This window comes from Protopterus annectens, chromosome 6.part0, assembly GCF_019279795.1.
Source record: "Protopterus annectens isolate FY-2018-M chromosome 6.part0, PAN1.0, whole genome shotgun sequence".
NCBI lineage: Eukaryota > Metazoa > Chordata > Ceratodontiformes > Protopteridae > Protopterus > Protopterus annectens.
In genome coordinates, this window is record NC_056737.1 from 189,904,883 (window position 1) to 189,922,585 (window position 17,703).

At 44.8% G+C, this 17,703-nt stretch overlaps 1 protein-coding gene across 1 annotated transcript in view; it reads right to left on the minus strand.

Moving 5' to 3' along the window:
* Window positions 1-17,703, minus strand: part of NEK9 (NIMA related kinase 9) — a 1,697,515-nt gene that overhangs the window by 949,022 nt on the left and 730,790 nt on the right. The gene's annotated exons all lie outside the window — the stretch shown is intronic.

The following is a 17,703-nucleotide window of genomic DNA, read 5'->3' on the forward strand; positions in this document are numbered from 1 at the left end:
TTTAGAGTAGACAGGTCCAGGATAGGATGTCATGAATTGTCTTTTCTGGGTACCAGGAAAAGTCTTGAGTAGAATCCTTGTCTCTTTTCCTCTTCTGGTACCAGTTGAATAGCCCCCATGCTTAAGAGAGAAAGTACTTGTTTTTGGGCTTCTGCTCACTGATTTGGGGGTAGGTCCGGCCACCCGCTTGGTATTGGCAACGTGTGGAAGTGAAATCTGTATCCCTGGGACACTATATTTAAAACCCATTTGTCCTGGGTAATGAGTTCCCAGTTCTTTGCATGATGAGCAATCTTTCCCCCAAACGGGCAGCCAGTTAATAAGTGCTTGGAAATTTTAAAAGGAAGTCATTGGGACTGTTTACCATGGGGGAGTGGTAATCTTATTACTCCCAGATTTGGAAGTGGAGGCCCCCCCACTGCTTAGTCCTGTGTGTCCCCTGGGACTGAAACCTGGGATTTTTGCTGTGTCTGGTTTGGCTTGAGAAGACCTGGAAGGGGCTGGAAAGGACCAATTTTTAGAAGGCCAGTGCCTGCTAAATCTAGGAGGCTGAACCTGTAAGAAATCTTTAACAGTTTGCATAGATTTAGCTTTATCTTCCATCTTTTTAAGAACTTCCTCATCCTTGTTGCCAAACAGGCGGTCCTGATTTAAGGGAGCATCCAACAATTTAGCTTTAACATGATCAGGCAAAGATTGCTCCTTAAGCCAAGCATGCCTTCTGAGCACAGACCCAGTAACAGCGGCCCTGCAAGAGGCCTCTAATGAATCAAACCACATTGCAAAGTATGTTTTCCAACTTGTTCAGCAGAATGCATTAAATCCCGTAATTCTTTCTTTTCCACATAGGCAGGAATCAACATCATTTTCTGTTTAAGCAATCCAATAACATGTTGCTGATACTTTAACATAAGAAACTGGCAGTTTAAAGTCCTAATGGCCAAGGTTGCAGAAATGAAAACCTTCTTACCCCATCTATCCAGCGCCCTGGAGTATCTATCAGAAGGGGTAGGATTTTTAGCAGTAGAAGCCTTAATGCCCTTGGGCCTCTGTGAAATAGTCTCTGGGTCCGCATCAGGATTTTTAAAAAGAAACTTGTGTGACTCAGGAACCCTGTAGTATCTGTCTTGGTTTCTGGGAGCAGGAGGCAAACTAGATTCTGAAAAAGCATCAACAATGTCTAGTACAGGAGGAATGGCTAAAGGCCTATGCTGAGGTAGGAGTAAGAAATCCTTAAGCCTCTTTTTAGAATATGAAAAATCCTGGCTTTCCCAGTGGAAATGCTCCCGTAGAGTATGTAAGGTTTCCCCAAAAGAAAAATCCTCTGGAGGGGAAGCAGAGGGGATAGAGTCCTCTACATCACAATCCTCATAAGTACATAAGGGCAAATCCAGATCATCAGAAGAATCAGAAGAAACAGAATCCTGGTCAGAAGATTCATAAGTCACTTCAGTCCTAGGCCTCTTAGAAAGTGGGGGTTGGCTACCCCTGATTAGAGTCATTAGATCTTCAGCCATTCTTATAATTTATTTTTTAGGCATAGAGGCCTGAGCATGTGGCCTGTGCGTCTGTTTTTTATTCATGGTTCGAGATTTAGGCCTAAGAGAAGAAGGAGGCATCCGTTTAATATGCAAGTCCGTAGGCCTGAATACACCCTCAGAAGCCGGTGCCTGCACAGCGGCTCAGGACCTATCCAAGGTAGAGACATCCGCGGGTTCCATAGTTGAAGCATCTCGCAGCATACCGGACTCCGAACGGACTCCGAATGGGTCTCAGTAGAGGACTGTGAATCAGAAGTAGCGGGTATCAGGGGCTGCAAAAGCACCTCACTGAGTACTGGCGAACTAGCGACTAGCTTAGGAGAAGCATCGTCGGCAGTTTTGGACCTCGGCGGCCTGTCTCTGTCTTTATCTTTGCGTTTTCGGAATCCAGGTAGTCGGAAAGCTAACCGATGACATTTCTGGATAATAAAAACCGAGAACCGAAATATTTAGAGGAGAAAATATACCGACGATGGATAGTGCGCTGATTAAATGAAGCACAAAACCGACAGCAAGGTACGTCGTGGTCAGGGCCTAGGCAAGGAATACAGTACGAATGAAAATCTTTATGAGGTATTTGCTTTCCACAAGTAATGCAATTATTAACTTTTACTGACATCAGTAAGGAGCAAGAAAAAGTTTCCCCAACGGGGTACTTAACTTTAGTTGAAGACTTCTGTTCTGAAACTCAAAAATGAATATTTCAGGAGTCGGCCGACCGGCACTTGCGAACTGCTTCTGCTTTGGGCACTGCACGGCAACAAAGACTGGGGTAAAGGAGTCGGCTGCATGTTTTATACCCCTAACGTCATGGAAGAAGGGACAGCAACCGACACAGGACCCAAGACTTTGTTAATCAGGCCGAATGAGGGCTACCTGCAAGCAGATAACCCAAATGTAATGACTGCAACAGTGAAACATGAAGAACATCTTCTTCTGTTTTGTCGCCAAACAGGCAGTCCTGATTTAAGAGAGCATCCAGCAATTTACTTTTAACATGATCTGGCAAAGATTGTTCCTTAAGCCAAGCATGCCTTCTAAGTACAGACCCAGTGACAGCAGCCCTGCAAGATCCCTCTAGTGAATCAAAACCACATTGCAAAGTATGTTTTCCAACCTGTTCAGCAGAATGCATTAAATCCTGTAAATCCTTATTTTCAGCACAATCAGGAATCAACATCATTTTCTGTTTAAGCAATCCAATAATATGCTGCTGATACTTTAACATAAGAAAACGGCAATTTAACGCCCTGATGGCCAAGGTTGCAGAGTTGTATACCTTCTTACCCAATCTATCCAGGGCCCTGGAATCTCTATCAGAGGGGGTAGGATTTTTGGCAATAGTAGCCTTAATGGCCTTGGGTCCCTGTGAAATGGTCTCAGGATGCACAGTAGGATTTTTAAAATGGAACTTGTGAGAATCAGGGACCCTGTAATATCTATCAGGTTTTCCGGGAGCAGGAGGTAGAGAGTCAAGGGCCAAACTAGATTATGAAAAGGCATCATCAACAATGTCCAGCACTGGAGGGATAGCTAAAGGCCTGTGTTGGGGCAGGAGAAAGAAATCTCTAAGCCTCTTTTTAGAATCAGAGTAATCCTGGCTTTCCAAGTGAAAATGCTCCCTAAGAGTATGCAACATTTCACCAAAAGAAAAATCCTCTGGGGGAGAAGCAGAGGGAAAAGAGTCCTCTGCATCAGAATCCTCATAGGTAGATAGGAGTAAATCCTGGTCATCAGAGGAGACAGAAATTTCAGAATCCTGGTCAGAAGTATCATAAGCAAATTCAGTCTCAGGTCACTTACAGGGGGAAGGTTGGCTTCCCCTGATTAAAGTAATAAGGTCTTCACCCATTCTTATTTTGTTTTTTAGGCATAGAGGCCTGACAATGCGGTCTGGGCGTCAGTTTCCTAGGCATGGTTCGCGTTTTAGGCCTAGAAGAAGAAGATGGCGTCAGTTTAATATGTAAGTCAGTAGGTCTGAATACACCCTCAGAAGCTGGTGCCTGCACAGCGGCTCCAAACCCATCCAAGATAGAGACATCCGCAAGTTCCACAGTTGAAGCATCTCGCGGCATTCCGGACTCTGAATGGATCTCAGCAGAGGCCTGTAAATCTGAAGTAGCGGGTATCAGGGGCTGCGAAAGCGCCTCACTGAGTACTGGTGAACTGGCAACTAGCTTAGGAGAAGTGTCGTCGGCAGCTTTGGACCTAGGCGGCCTGTCTCTGTCTTTATCTTTGCGTTTTTTCGGAATGTCGGTAGTCGGGTGGCTTCCCGAAGACATATCTGGATAATTGAACTGAGTACCAAAATATTTAGAAGCGAAAATGTACCACCGACGAACAGTTCGTGGTTTAAATAAGGCACAAAACTGACAGCGAGGTACGTCATGGTCAGGGCCTAGGCAAGGAATACAGTACGAAGGAAAATCTTTATGAGGTATTTGCTTTCCACAAGAAATATAATTACTGACTTTTACTGACATCGGTTTAGAGCAGGAAAAAGTTTCCCCAACGGGGTACTTAGCTTCAGTTGAAGACTTCGGTTTTGAAACTCGAAAAAGAAAATTTCAGGAGTCAGCTGACCCGCACTTGCAAACTGCTTCTGCTTCGGGCAACGCATGGCAAGAAAGACCAATGTAATGGCGTCGGCTGCATGCTTTATACCCCAGACTACCTGATGTCACGGAAGATGAGACAGCAACTGACGCAGGACCCAAGACTTTGATAATCAGGTTGACTGAGGGCTACTGCAAGCAGATAACCCAAATGTGATGACTGCAACAGTGAAGCACGAAGAACATCTGAAAGTGTTAAAAGCCTGCTCTGAAGCGCAGGAATTTTCTGCACGATTCCCTGATAGGGATGTGGAGGTAAGCATCTTTTAGGTCTAGTTTCACAAGCCAGGCATTTTGTGTGAGCATAGGCAGGAGCTGCTGCTAGGTTAGCATTTGAATCTGGGGACCACCAAGGAGGTGTTCAGTCTGGATAGATCCAAGATGGGGCGCCAAGTGCCCTCTTTTCTTGTAACAAGGAATAGTATGGAGTAAAAACCTTTTCCTGTTTGATCTGGAGGGACAGGTTCTACTGCCCCCTGGGATATTAGAGTTTGGACCTGATTCAATACTTCTGCCCACTGGTTTGGGGGGAGGTCTGGACACCCTCTTGGAATAGGGAGTTCACTGAAGGAGAATCTGTACCCTGAGAAATGATTTTTAAGGCCCAATTGTCCTTGGTTATAGAGACCCAATTGTCCTTTAAGAAGGTGATCCTTCCTCCTAGTTTTTGATGAGTGAAAGGAGGGCAGAGGGGGGAAGGAGAGTCATTGTGAGTGCTTGCCATAAAAGCTTGGCTTAGAATTCAGTGCCTTAGAGATGGAAATGGTCCACTGTTTGCTTCTTTGCTGGCCCTGGGATAGGGGCCCGGATGGCCTGTCCATGCGGGGCTTACCTTGGCCCTGTCTGCTAGGCCCAGTGCTTAGAGGGAAAGTTCCTGCTGAATATGGGAGGTTGAACTTGAAAGAAATATTTTACTGTTTGCATAGATTTTGCTTTGCCTTCCATCTTTCTAAGCACCTCTTCTGCTTTTTTCCCAAACAGGCTTTCTTATCTAGGGGTGCATCAATAAGTTTAGACTTGACATGATCAGGGAGAGGTTGTTCCTTCAGCCATGCATGTCTTCTAATAACAGATCTTGTCACTGCTGCCCTGCTAGAGGCTTCTAGGGCGTCATATCCACATTGTAATGAGTGTTTGGCCACTTGACAAGCAGAGTGTAGTAATTCTGCAAGATCTTTTGAGTTGGCAACGTCAGGAGAGGTAGCAGTCTTCTGTTTTAATTGTTCCAAAGTGTGTTGTTGATATTTTAACATATGGAACTGACAAATGAGTGCTCTGATAGCTAAGGTTGCAGAAGTGTACACTTTCTTACCCCATCTGTCCAGAGTTCTGGAGTCTTTGTCAGAATGAAGAGGATTCTTGGCAGAACTAGTCTTAGCTCCTTTGGGTCCCTGTATAATGGCCTCAGGGTCTGCAGCAGGATTCCTGTACTGGTATTTGTGAGAATTCGGTACTATGTAGTACCTATCAGGTTTAGTTGGAGCAGGAGGCAGGGCATCAGGGGCTAAGCTGGATTCATGGAAAACATCATCCACCACTTCCAAAATAGGTGGGATAGCCAGGGTTCTGTGCTTGGGCAGGTCCAGAAACTCTCTAAGTCATTTCTGTGACTGTCGGAAGTGTTGAGTTTCCCACTGAAAATGTTCCCTGAGGGAGTAAAGGGTTTCCTCAAAGGAGAGGTCCTCTGGAGGGGAGACAGAAGGGATAGATTCCTCTGCATCTGAATCCTCATGTTGTTCCTCTTCAAAAGCAGAATGAGCAGATTCCTCAGACTCTTGGTCTGTCATAATTTCTGGAGAAGGATGCCTTTTCCTTTTTGGAGTGGGGGCCTGAGTACCTTACCTTGGATAAGGAAGATGAGATCCTCCGCCATTTTAAGCATTTGAGCTTGGGGTTGCGGAGCCATAGCAAGATGGTGGCTAGAAGCAGATTTCCTAGGAGTGGCCTGGCTTCTAGGCCTGAGAGAATCCGTCTGTCTCTGAGAAGTGGTAGCTGGATGCGAAGACGTCAGTTTTTGTCTAGAACCGGTAGTGCGAAAGGCCTCCTCGGAAGCCGGTGTCTGCGTTGCAGCTCCGGATCCGAGGGCAGAGACAGCCAAATGCTCGGAAGACTAAGTGGATTTCTGCAGCATACCAGACTCCAAAAGGGTCTCGGCAGAGGCCTGCGCAAGAAGTGAGTCGGGCATCAGGTACTGCGAAAGCGACTCACTGAATTCTGGAGAACTGATGACTTGCTTAGCGGTAGCATCATCGTAAGGCTTAGCCTTGTGTGGCCTATCTCTACGCTTTTTAGGAATGTCGACAGACTGTTGGCTGACGGACGCCATATCGGAATTTGAAGATGGAACATGAAAATAAGTGTCTACAAAAAGAGCTCTACGACGAATGGTTATCGCATTAAAGAAGACAGAGAACAGGCAACGAGGGACATTGTGGTCTGGGCCTAAACAAGTGATGCAGTAAGAATGAAAGTCTCGGTGTGGGATCTGCTTTCCACAGGCAAGACAATTGTTAACTTTTTCGGACATTGGTTAGAGCAAGAAAAAAGGGTCCCCAATGGGGTACTTAGCTTTAGATGTTTTCTACTGAAATTCAACTTCTGGTAGCGACCGACCAGCACACATGCAAACTACTTCTGCTATGGGCTCCACGGCAAGAAAGACTGATGTACTGACATCGGCTGCCTTGCTTTATAGCACTGATGACCTGACAGACTACAGGTGACGGCAGCCGGCACACAAAAACACTAACTCTGAGGGCTACCACAGCAGGGATAACCCACAGCTGATGACTGCAACAGTGAAACACGAAGAACATCCCTTGATATCAGTGCTGAAGAGGGGTCTAAATTCTTTTTTGTGGACCCAAAAACAAAACTTTTGCATTTACTTTTATAAATTTTCCTCAGGGAAGCTAACAAGACATAATAGACAGGGTAAGAGAACCTGGGCTGTCTAGCACCAATGGAACAGAAGCAACCATGCGATCAACTTGAGGCTTGAAATGTACGGATGAGTCATGCCTATCGGGTGAGACAGGAGGTCTGGAATTGGATCAAAAATCCAGGGAGGATGCAGAAGAAGAGGCCAAAGGAAGGGAAATCGATCTGATGAGGTCAGTAAAGGGTAATGAGTTTAACTGTGCTTTTCAAGAGAGATGCTTTCAGGAAAAATTTGGATTAAGTATAAAGGAGACTGGAGGGCTAAGAGTGAAATAAAGCATCCTTCTGGGACTCCCCCACTGGGGGATCATGGCAAAGAACCTGTTGCATTTGTTGTTGAGTGGAGATGTGAAAAGGTAGCAGCATGGTTGACCCCACTGATGGGGAATCATCTCCACCATGTTGATATTGACAAACCACTTGCGAGGCATCAGAATGCACTTGCTTAACTTGTTTGCAATTACATTGGACTTCTTGGGATGTGTGTTGCTATCAGAAAGCAAATGGAGGAGATCGCCCACTGCCATACTCTCATCGCTTCTCAACAAAGAGTGTAAGATCTGGTTCTCCCTGACTTATTGTCCATCTGAATCACAACAGTTCCAGTTGAGAGAGTATCTTGAAAGGCTGGCAATGCTAGGAGGACAGCTCTCATTTCCAGGATACTGATATGCATGCTGGCATCTTCAGGGGACCATGTGCCTTGGACCATCCTTCCTTAGAAGTGCCTCCCCCACCTGAAGTGAGAGGTGTCCATGGTCACTGTGGCCTTGGGTTGAGAGAGAAAAGGGACGGCCTTCTTGTATTTGACTGGAGTGAATCCACCACAAAAGGTAATTCTTGTAAGCTTGAGTTAACTTGACTGGCCAATGGGTGTTGGAGAATAGACCACTGAGATGCAAGTGTCCACTGGAGAATTCTCATATGGAGCCTGGCCAGCAGTAAAACTCTGAATGCCACTGACATGCATACCAAGGCTTGGAGTATTAGACTTGTGGAAAAGAAGAATTCTGAATAATCTTTTTTACTTGGAATTGAATAGTTTTGAATCTGAGAGAGAGGGAGAGGAGCTATTTAACTGGCTGTATTGAAATGAGCACATATGAATTCCAAAGTTTAAGTTGGATTGAGCGGAGGTTTGTTTTAACTGACAGATATCCCCAGAGAGCACAGCTAGAGTAAATAGTCCCTTGCTTCAATTAGTAGATGCCTGGTTGGAGTGGTCAGGAGCCAGTCATCCAGGTATGGAAACATATGGAATGCCAGCAGTCTCAGGTGAGCTACTAGGACTGCCATGCACTTGGTGAACGCTCTGGGGGGCTGCGGTGAGACTAAAGGACATTGCTGAACTGGTAATGATTGGCTCCAAGCAAGAAACGTCGATATCTTCTGGATCGCCTGTACATTTTGATATGATAGTACACATCCTGAAGATCTATCAAGCACATCCAGTTGTTTTTTTGCAGAAATGGCAGAATGGGCTGAATCGTGACAACCTGAAACTTTGTATACAGAACCAATTGATTTACTTTGTTGACATCCGAAGTTGGTCTCAAGTCCTCTGTCTTTTTTGGCACCAAAAGAATCCTGAATAAGTTCCAGACTCTCTCTCTTTGGTCTGGGGGGGACCTCTGGATGACTCTATTTTTAGCAGCTTTTTCAGTGCTAATGCTTCCCTCTGACTGGGTGGAACACTGGGAATTTTCCTTGAAACTGATGGAGGGGGATTGGAAAATGGCATGATATAATCTCTAGATATTATCCTCTGCACCCTTGAATCTTTTGTGATTTCCAGCCAGGCTCTCTGGTGCAAGGATAGATGACCCCCGGCTGCCTCCAGAAATGCTAACAGGCTCTGTCTGAGAAGACATCTCAAACTCTGATTATGCAGACCACCTTTGCTGGTGGGGCAGTCTCCCCCATTTTAATTCCCCCCTCTGTCTCTGCGGGAACTCTCTCCACTTGTACCTAGAAAAGGACCCTTGGATTTCTAGAAACACATCTTTCTACCACCTCGTTGGTTTCTAGAAAAAGACCACTGAGGAGGAGAAAAGCATACACCCCCAGCAGACAGGGTTTTCCCTTCCTGTTGGCAACTAGAGAGTGTGTCTTTCACTTGGGAGCCAAACAACGTGGTTCTGACAAAGGGTGCATTGACAAAAGAATATTTGAAGGGTTCCACAAAAATCACACAAGTACATCCAGGCATGTCTCCTAATGGAAATGCCTGAACTCACAACCTGTGAGGTGTATTCAGCAGCATGACAGATAAGCCTCATGGACAAATTAGTAATAGACTGAAAGGTAAACAACTACAAGTAACTGGTACTTCCTTCCTCAGAAGTTATGGTCCAGACAGAGATTTGGTAAGCTCCTTGATCAAATCTCTCTGAAGCCTTGTGAAATGTGCCAAATAATTCAGTGACCTAAGAACGAAGGTAGCTGAAGCACAGACACACTTCCCAAATCTGTCCAATGCTCTAGACTCGCTATTGGAGGTGGCTGGACAGAGAAACGCTCTTCTGCCAGTTCTTTTCTAGTGGCCACCACTACAACCATGGCAACAACAGGAACTCCCTTTACTCCAGTGTGGTCAATCCTTAGGTGGCACAAGGAACTTGTCTGGTCTCTTGGGTACAGGCTCAACTGCTTCTGGTTCCTTCTATGCCCACTGAGAACGAAATCTATGAGCTTATTGGAGTGTGGAGTCACCCAGGAGGTAGACGGCCCAGACCCAAAGACCTCCATAAACACTGATTTCTCTTGGGAAGGGTTATCAGGGCACCAACCACCCCTTTGTTTGAGAAGCTGTAAGATGTCTCCAAATACCATAGCCATTTTCTCATGTGGAGTTTGGCTAAGGGGAGCATAGGAATGGTGGATGCCTTGAGGCCCAAGACCCTGAGGAACTCTGGCTGTTAGGTGGTAAACCAGCAGAATGTTTTTGAAGTAAGAGGTGAGGACCTGTACCTTTTTGTGAGGGAAGAGAGACCCTCATAAGCTCTGCTTGTATCCTGCATCCCAGGAAAATCTTATCCTGTGAAGGGGTGAGAACTGATTTTTTTAAGTTTATGGTGAACCCCAGATTTTGTACAAGATTAATGGTAAAGGCAACATTTCATTCCAACTCATCATTAGAGGGGGCTAGAAGGAGAATATTGTCCAGATAAGGAAAAATGTTATTCCCTGAAGTCTGCAATGGGCAATAACTGGAGCAAGACATTTGGTGAAAACTCTGGGTGCAGCAGAAAGCCCAAAGGGGCAAGGCACATAATTTAAAATGCCATGATGATATAGAGAAGTGTACAAACTTTCTGTATTTGGGATGGATGGGAATGTGCAGATATGCATCTCTGAGATCCAGGGTAATCATGAAGGCTAGGGGCAGAATGAGTGGGAACAGAGTGTGGAGGGTCAGCATGCAGAAAGTGGGTACTTTTACGAAGGTATTGAGATGGGACAGGTCAAGGATGGGTCTCCATGGACCTTCCTTCCTGGGCACCACGAACAAGCTGGAATAAAATCTTTTGCCTATTTGGTTTTTGGGGACACTCTAAATGGTCCACTGGTTCAATGACTCTAACACAACTTGTGGAAAAAAGGCAAGTTGTTCCTTGGGAGGTTGAGGGATGCCCCTGAAGGAGGGTAGTTGATCCCACACCATGAAGCACCCTTTTTGTACAACTGAGAGGACCTGGGTATCTTGAGTTATGTTTTCCCAGGCTGACAGGGTAGGCGCTGGGAAAGTGGGATGTGGGCAGAAGGGATAAAGCAGTCAAAGAGAGAGAACGGCTTATCTGGAAAGGGCCACTTAGATGGCAGGGTGCCAGTGGGGCCCTAGGCTGCTGTGGTCTCCTGTCTCTCTTTTTTTGCTTTGGGTTGTGTATGACGGGAATGTCGACACACAAACACAGGCTTTGCAGGGTAATTTCTTTGGAACTTGGGTACTGGGGAAACAAAATGTTTCAATTCCTGCAGTTCCTTACCCTTTTCCTGCAATGATTTGAACAGTTTAACAGCTGCAGGTCCAAACAAGGCTGAATTGTCCAGAGGGGCATCCATGAAATTTGGCCTTTATGTTCTCAGGTAAGTGCTGAAGTCTTAGCCAAGAAAACCTTATAACTGATCCAGAGGCAGCTGATCTGGTGGAACTTCTGCAGCATCACAACTTCACTTTTGGGAGTGACGTGCTTCTTGAGCAAAAGTACCAAGCAAAGTAGCCAAGGTTTTGTTTCCTGAGTCAGGGAGGCCTGTAATTACCTGTGAAAGTTGGGATATAAATTCCAACGCGAAATTGGTCATATGCATCTGGTAATTTATGGCCCTGAATGCTAGAACGGCAGAAGTGTATACTTTTTGCCTAGTCTATCCTTATCAGATGATACGAGGGTAGTGGAGGGCATCAATTTTGATGGCTAATCAGAAGCCACAGAAATTACAGATGGGTCTGCAGACAGACATCTGATGAGAAACTTGCAGTCCTTTGGGACCTTGTAGAAGCGGTCTGGCTTTATGGGGGCAAGTGGCTGGGAAGCTGGTGCCTGAGAAGCTGAGGCAAAGGCATCAAGAAAGGCACGCAATACAGGAGGGATAGCTGATGGGCTAGTTGATTACACCTGTAATAGGTCATAATATCTTTTTTGTACTTCAGATACTTGGGAGCTATCACATTTAAAATGGTCTCTCTTCTTAGCTAGGGTCTCTCCAAAGGACAGGTCTTCCATTAGTGAGTCTGTGTCCTTTGATTCCTCTTCAGGGGGAAGCGATCTGAGAAGAGTAAAATCATCCCCTGAAGATGCCTACATTCGATCAGGTTGGAATCTACCTCTTTCCTAACAAGGATCTATGGAATCCCCTTAGGGCCTTCTGTAATCATGGGCCATGGTTCCCCCTCAGACATCCTACATGGATGCCTGTTTGGCCTCTGCAGATATGCGGATACAAGGCAGCCTGGACATCAGGCTTGGCCTGCAGATCTAGGCTGTAAACCGAGCATGTCTCTGGGCTGTTCTCCACCTCAAGAGATATGTGGGTATACAGAGGTACAGCAGAAGGTTCAGGCCTTTGCTTTTTGGTCTTCCGCTTCAGGCTCTGGGGAGCTCCTCCACTGCTCTTTTAGCTAGTAACTTTAGGCAATGATTCTTAAGGTAGACAGCGAGGGATATTAATCTACTCTTTACTTTGGGACAAACAACTGATAAATAGTGCAGTTTGTGTGGTCGTGGTTTTGGCCTAAGCAGAACAGGCAATGGAGGTGGCTTTTCTTGTATGGTATTTGTCGCCCACATTGGCACTTACCCCTCTTGGATGACATGAGCCCTAACCAAAAACAGTAGCAAAAGTCAAAAAATTCAACAGGGCACTTATCTGAATTTTTTTTTTTTTTAAACACACCTTTATGGAATTGTCACTTATGACATAGTCAGTTTTATATTTACACAAAAATAATCAAACTGTATTAACAAATGAATATTAATAAACATTATACTTCACATACATTGCTATATATAGGTTCACAGGTGTGTACTAGGCTAATGGCCCTGGAGCCTTTACAAGCCTAGCCCAAAGCATTCCCTGGCATTGTGCCGTCCGTTAGTTTCCAGTGCCCCTATCAAGCAGTGTCACTGAAGTGATACCCGGGGTGAATTTTCTATTTCCCATCCACTCGTCAAGATTTCTCTTGAAGAGGGCTAGTGAGGTGCTCTGCTTGACGTGTATGGGAAGTCTGTTCCAGGGCATGGGCAGTCCCTGGGTTAAGAACCTGTCTCTCCAGCATGTTCTGTTGATTGAGAAAATGAGAATGAGATCTCTGAAGTGTGTTGTACGGAGGGACTGGAATTTTTTTTTAGATGCAGTATATCTAAAAGTGCTGGGTCAGACATGGCTTTGTAGGTCAAGCAGAGATCGCCTCTAAGTAGGCGATATGAGAAAGAATAAAGCTTGAGTTTTTTGAGTCTGTCCACATAGGGCATGTGTTTAAGTCCTAAGATCCTCTTAGTGAGGTATTTCTGTGGCCTTTTGAGTTGTTGTATGTGTCTAGTGAGGTACATGCCAAATGGAGCGTTGTACTCTATAATAGGTCTAAAGAGGGAAGAGTAGAGAGACACTATTAACCTCTTTCTTCCTGGATGCAAAACCCTTTGTAATGAGATGTGCCCCATAGAAGGATTTTCTGACCACAGTGGCAATGTGGTTGTCAAAGGAGAGGTTACTATCAATTCTGGCACCAGTCATTGGTCTCAGTGAGGCCTTTTTGTAGACTGTCCATATCTCTTGGAGAGTCAGTAATGGTTCCCAGTTTGCAATCTTCAGCAAACTTGGTTAGTCAGAGTCCCTTTGTGTTTGCCTGGACATCAGAGGAGTAGATGCCAAACAGAAGAGGACCCAAGACCGATCCCCGTGGGACACCACTCGTGACTGGTCGGTAGTCAGACTTGAAATCCATTACTTTCACAGAGTGGGTTCCATCAGTGAGTCAGTTTGCAACCCACCTTGATCCCTGAGTGAGGAATGGTATCGAAGGCCTTGGCCAAATCGAGGTAGGCTGTGTGAACTACCTTGCCTTCATCCACAGCTCTGGTGACAGACTCTAAGAAGTCCACCAGGTTGAACAGGCATAATCTACCCTTCATAAATCCAAACTGCATGGGGTCCAGAGTTTGGAGATTCCCAATGTCCCCATTAATAAGGTCCATGATGATGTGCTCCATAGCTTTACACACCAGACTTGTCAGGCTAATGGGGCGGTAGTTCCCAGGGTCCGTAATCGCTCCTCCTTCGTGCAGTGGGATGACCATAGCAGTTCACCATTCAGTAGGGACAAAGCCAGAGGTGAGACTGTGACTGAACAGAGCACACAGGTGTGGTGCCAGTTCGCTTTGCAATTCATGTAGAACACAGCCAGGGATATTATCAGGTCTCAAAAGAAGCTGTATTCTTGGCCTTGAGCAGTGCAGTTTTGACCTGTGCAGCAGTAATATTGAGTACTTGGCATTCCTCCAGTATTGTGATTGGCCCTTTAGGGGGTGAAACTGGGGTGATGTTTGCACTGAACCTGTCGGCCAGTATATTGGCAATGCTGGTTGGCTCGGTAAAGGAGTTACCACCGTGCTATAGCTTGGAGCAGATGGGCAGATCTAAGTATCGCCATGTAGATTCTTGATGTAAATATAGAAGGCTTTGTGGTTGTCTTTGGTGTCTGCTACAATTTTGTTTTCTTAGCTAGCTTTAGAGGATTTAATGAGGGATCTCAGTTTTTTGTTGAGGCTAGCAAGGGAGTTTTTCCAGTCTTGGAACTTCACCTTTTTCTGCAACAGTTTCTTCCAGCAGATTGGCTTCCTTATTTTGGAGGACAGCCTCTTGGTTCTGTCCGGTATGGCCCATTCCATGCATTTATGTACCTGTTCGTACAGTGCATAGGTGCATGATTCAGTGGTCATGTACCCATTTTCCGATTGCATAGGTGTCGTGAAGTTAGCCACTTCTATCTTTATAAGGCCAAAGTTTGCTTTGGAGAAGTTGTTTTACAGTGGTTACCTTCACGGGAGTGTGGGTAGGATGTGGATATCCATGGTGATTAGCTTGTGGTCAGATCTGACCAGGGAGGAGTTTACTGATGGTATAGAGCAATGGTCGCCCATGTTCATAATAACAAGGTCAAGGACGTTGCTGCCACTAGTGGGGAGTATGAATGAGTTGGTCCAGGGCGTTGGAATTAATGCATTCCAAGAAACATTGGGCAAGTGTGTTGGCACTTGAGTAGCTTTCCCAGTTGATGGAGGGGTAATTGAAGTTGCCCAGTATGAGGGTGTTGGGTTGAACCTTAATATTTTCCAGGGTGCCTAGAAATGTGGAGTGGGAGTCTTGGGACATGGTGGGGGATCTATAGCAGGCTACAACCTGGATTGCAGTCTTACCCAGTGTAAGTTGTACTGAAGTATCTCTGATGCATTATGCTGGGCTACTATTCTGGAGGTATGCACATCCTTTATGAATATGGAGACAACTCCTCCTTTAGGGCTTTGGTTTGAGTTCTGGGGCTGAAATGTGTGGTATGAATTATAGCCTGGTAGTGCTGGGGTGCTCTCCGGAGCCTTGAACCAGGTCTCTGTTACTGCACAAATGTCGATGTTCTCTATTTTAAGGAGTGCTTTGAGCGAGTGCATCTTGAGATTTAGACTTCTAGCACTGAGTAGCATAACCCTCAGATTACATTTGCTTGTAGGTGTTACAGTGGTAGTTTTGTCATTACGACATTGCCTAATAAAGGCACTATAGTGGTGGCAAGAGCCTTGGCCAGCATCCGAAATCCTAGGGGTGACAGATGCAAACCATCTCTGGCAAAGCATCGCAGTCTGTCGATCATGTCGTCTCAGGCAAACAGATACTGGATCCCCTTACAATGACACCAGAAACGTATCCAATTGTTGAAGTCAATCCTTTTCTACTTGTACTGTGGTATCATTGTGGGGGATGGTAGGATGCTACTCAGGACTTGGGTCACACCTGCCTGGGCTACATGATCTGAGAACTCCTCCATGTCTCTTTTCATGTAGTCCAGAGGTACGTCTCAGGTCATTCACACCAACATAGACAATTACAGAGTCATATTTGTATTTATTGTGAGTGAACTGAGTGCGTGCGTTACGTGGCAGCTCCTGACTCCCTTCAACCTAATGAGTGGGACATCAGTGTGCCTTACTATGGAGTCACCTATGACTAGTGTACTGGGTAAGTTGTTTTGTCTTAGGGCTTTGGTTGAGTGGCACACTGTTTATGTGAGCTATGTGTTTCACGGATTGTGTTGGTATGTGGTGGTTGGGTGCATTTCTGCCTTGGAGCCCTCTGTTGTTTGAGTAGATTTTTAATAAGAGCCTCCGCGAATGTGTGTGCTTTGTGTTGTTATGTGATGGCCGTGGCTGTGTATGTTCTGGAAGGTTATGTGTTACATGTGGTGAAGTGCAGGTGTTGACCATCTCCTCTTGACTGGCTATTTCAGTCTTGGCTGGAGAGCGCTTGGCTTCCAGTTTGGAAATATAGGTGCATCTCTCACAAGTCTGAGTGTTAGGAGGTAGGAGGTAAGAGGAGAGGGTTGTCTGTGTACATGAGGCAGTTGCTACATTGACTCAGGATGCCCAGGTTCACCAGGTTAATAGGAGAAAGCACAGGGAACTGACCTTTGGACATGCCTGAATGAGTGTTCGAACTAGTAAGTAGTGAAGCTGTTTTACTTTTCCTTATGAAAAGTTTTTAGTGCTGGAAGCTCTTAATGTGCTACAGAACAAGCTTTGAGAATTATTGAACAAGTGCTAGCCTTACTAAGCTATTTAAGTGCAGAAAAGAAGAGAACTAGCAAGATCTAAGGGAAATTTTGAAGAGCAGACTTTCTGGCACCAGTTATAGTTTACCCTACAGCTTAGCGATGCTACGCGTCGTGCAAACATGGGGTTTTAAGGCAGAAAGTTAAAAGGGATAGAAAGCAGCCCAAAACAGCCAATAAGGTTCACTTTCAGAGCTGGAAACCACTTCTCTAGTGGTAAATAGGCTGCTCAGTGCTTACCACTCTCATTGATAAGTGGAAAGGCTTTCTTCTATCACAGAAACGTCTGGACAGCTCAGAAACTCCAATACAGTCCTGAATTCAGCAGTAACTTGTAAAACGACTAGGTTAAAGTGCGGTAAACAATTTTAAGCAAAAAAAATGCAAAAGGAGGTACTTATAATCAATCAAAGTCTCTCTTTCTCCTCTCTGTTGCTGTAGTAGTCTGCAGGCACCAAAAGATGATCAGTTGAGCTAAAACAAGCACAAAACCCACGCAAACACAGTTTTTTAAAACAGAGTTAAAAGGGATAGAAAGCAGCCCAAAATGGTCAATAAAAAAAAGAAAAAAGAAAAAACCTCTGGTATTCCACCACAGCAAAAATCCACCACGATAAAGTCCTGTGTCAAACAGCAAGCAAATTAAATGGAAAAAAGTAAAAACAACATTAAAATTCCATAGTGATAAAACAATAAGCACTTTCAGCTATTTAGCCTTCTTCAGATCGTTATCTTTTAGTAGCAATGCTTAATATTTATACTAAAAACTAACCAATAAGGTTTAAAATCAATTGACTTCTAAACCAATCATGTCAATTCATTCTTAGTCTATTAGAATATCCAGTAATCTTTCTTTGCACTACTAAGTAGCCAATAGCTGTGATTTAAAATTGGCGCCAAAAATATGCTAATATACTATGTTGGCCCATCCTACTTCAGCTGTATGCTAATATGCACTTCTCTGCCTAGTTTTTTACTGGCTATAAGTGCCGAATGTATCATTCCAATGGATTTAGTTTTACATAGCTTCCCTGTTTCCACTTTGCTGCCATCCAGTGGCCAAAATGTAATACTAGCTTTTTAAATATTTTTCAGAAGCATTTATTTCCATTATTTTTATTACTGCATTGCTTCCCTATTTCCACTTTGCTGCCATCCAGTGGCCAAAGTGTAATACTAGCTTTTTTAAAAATGTTTTCAAAAGCATTTGTTTTATTTTTCTGTGTCATATATGAACTTACTATAATTAACTTTAACTAGCAGGTCGCCTTTCTGGAATCTTTATATA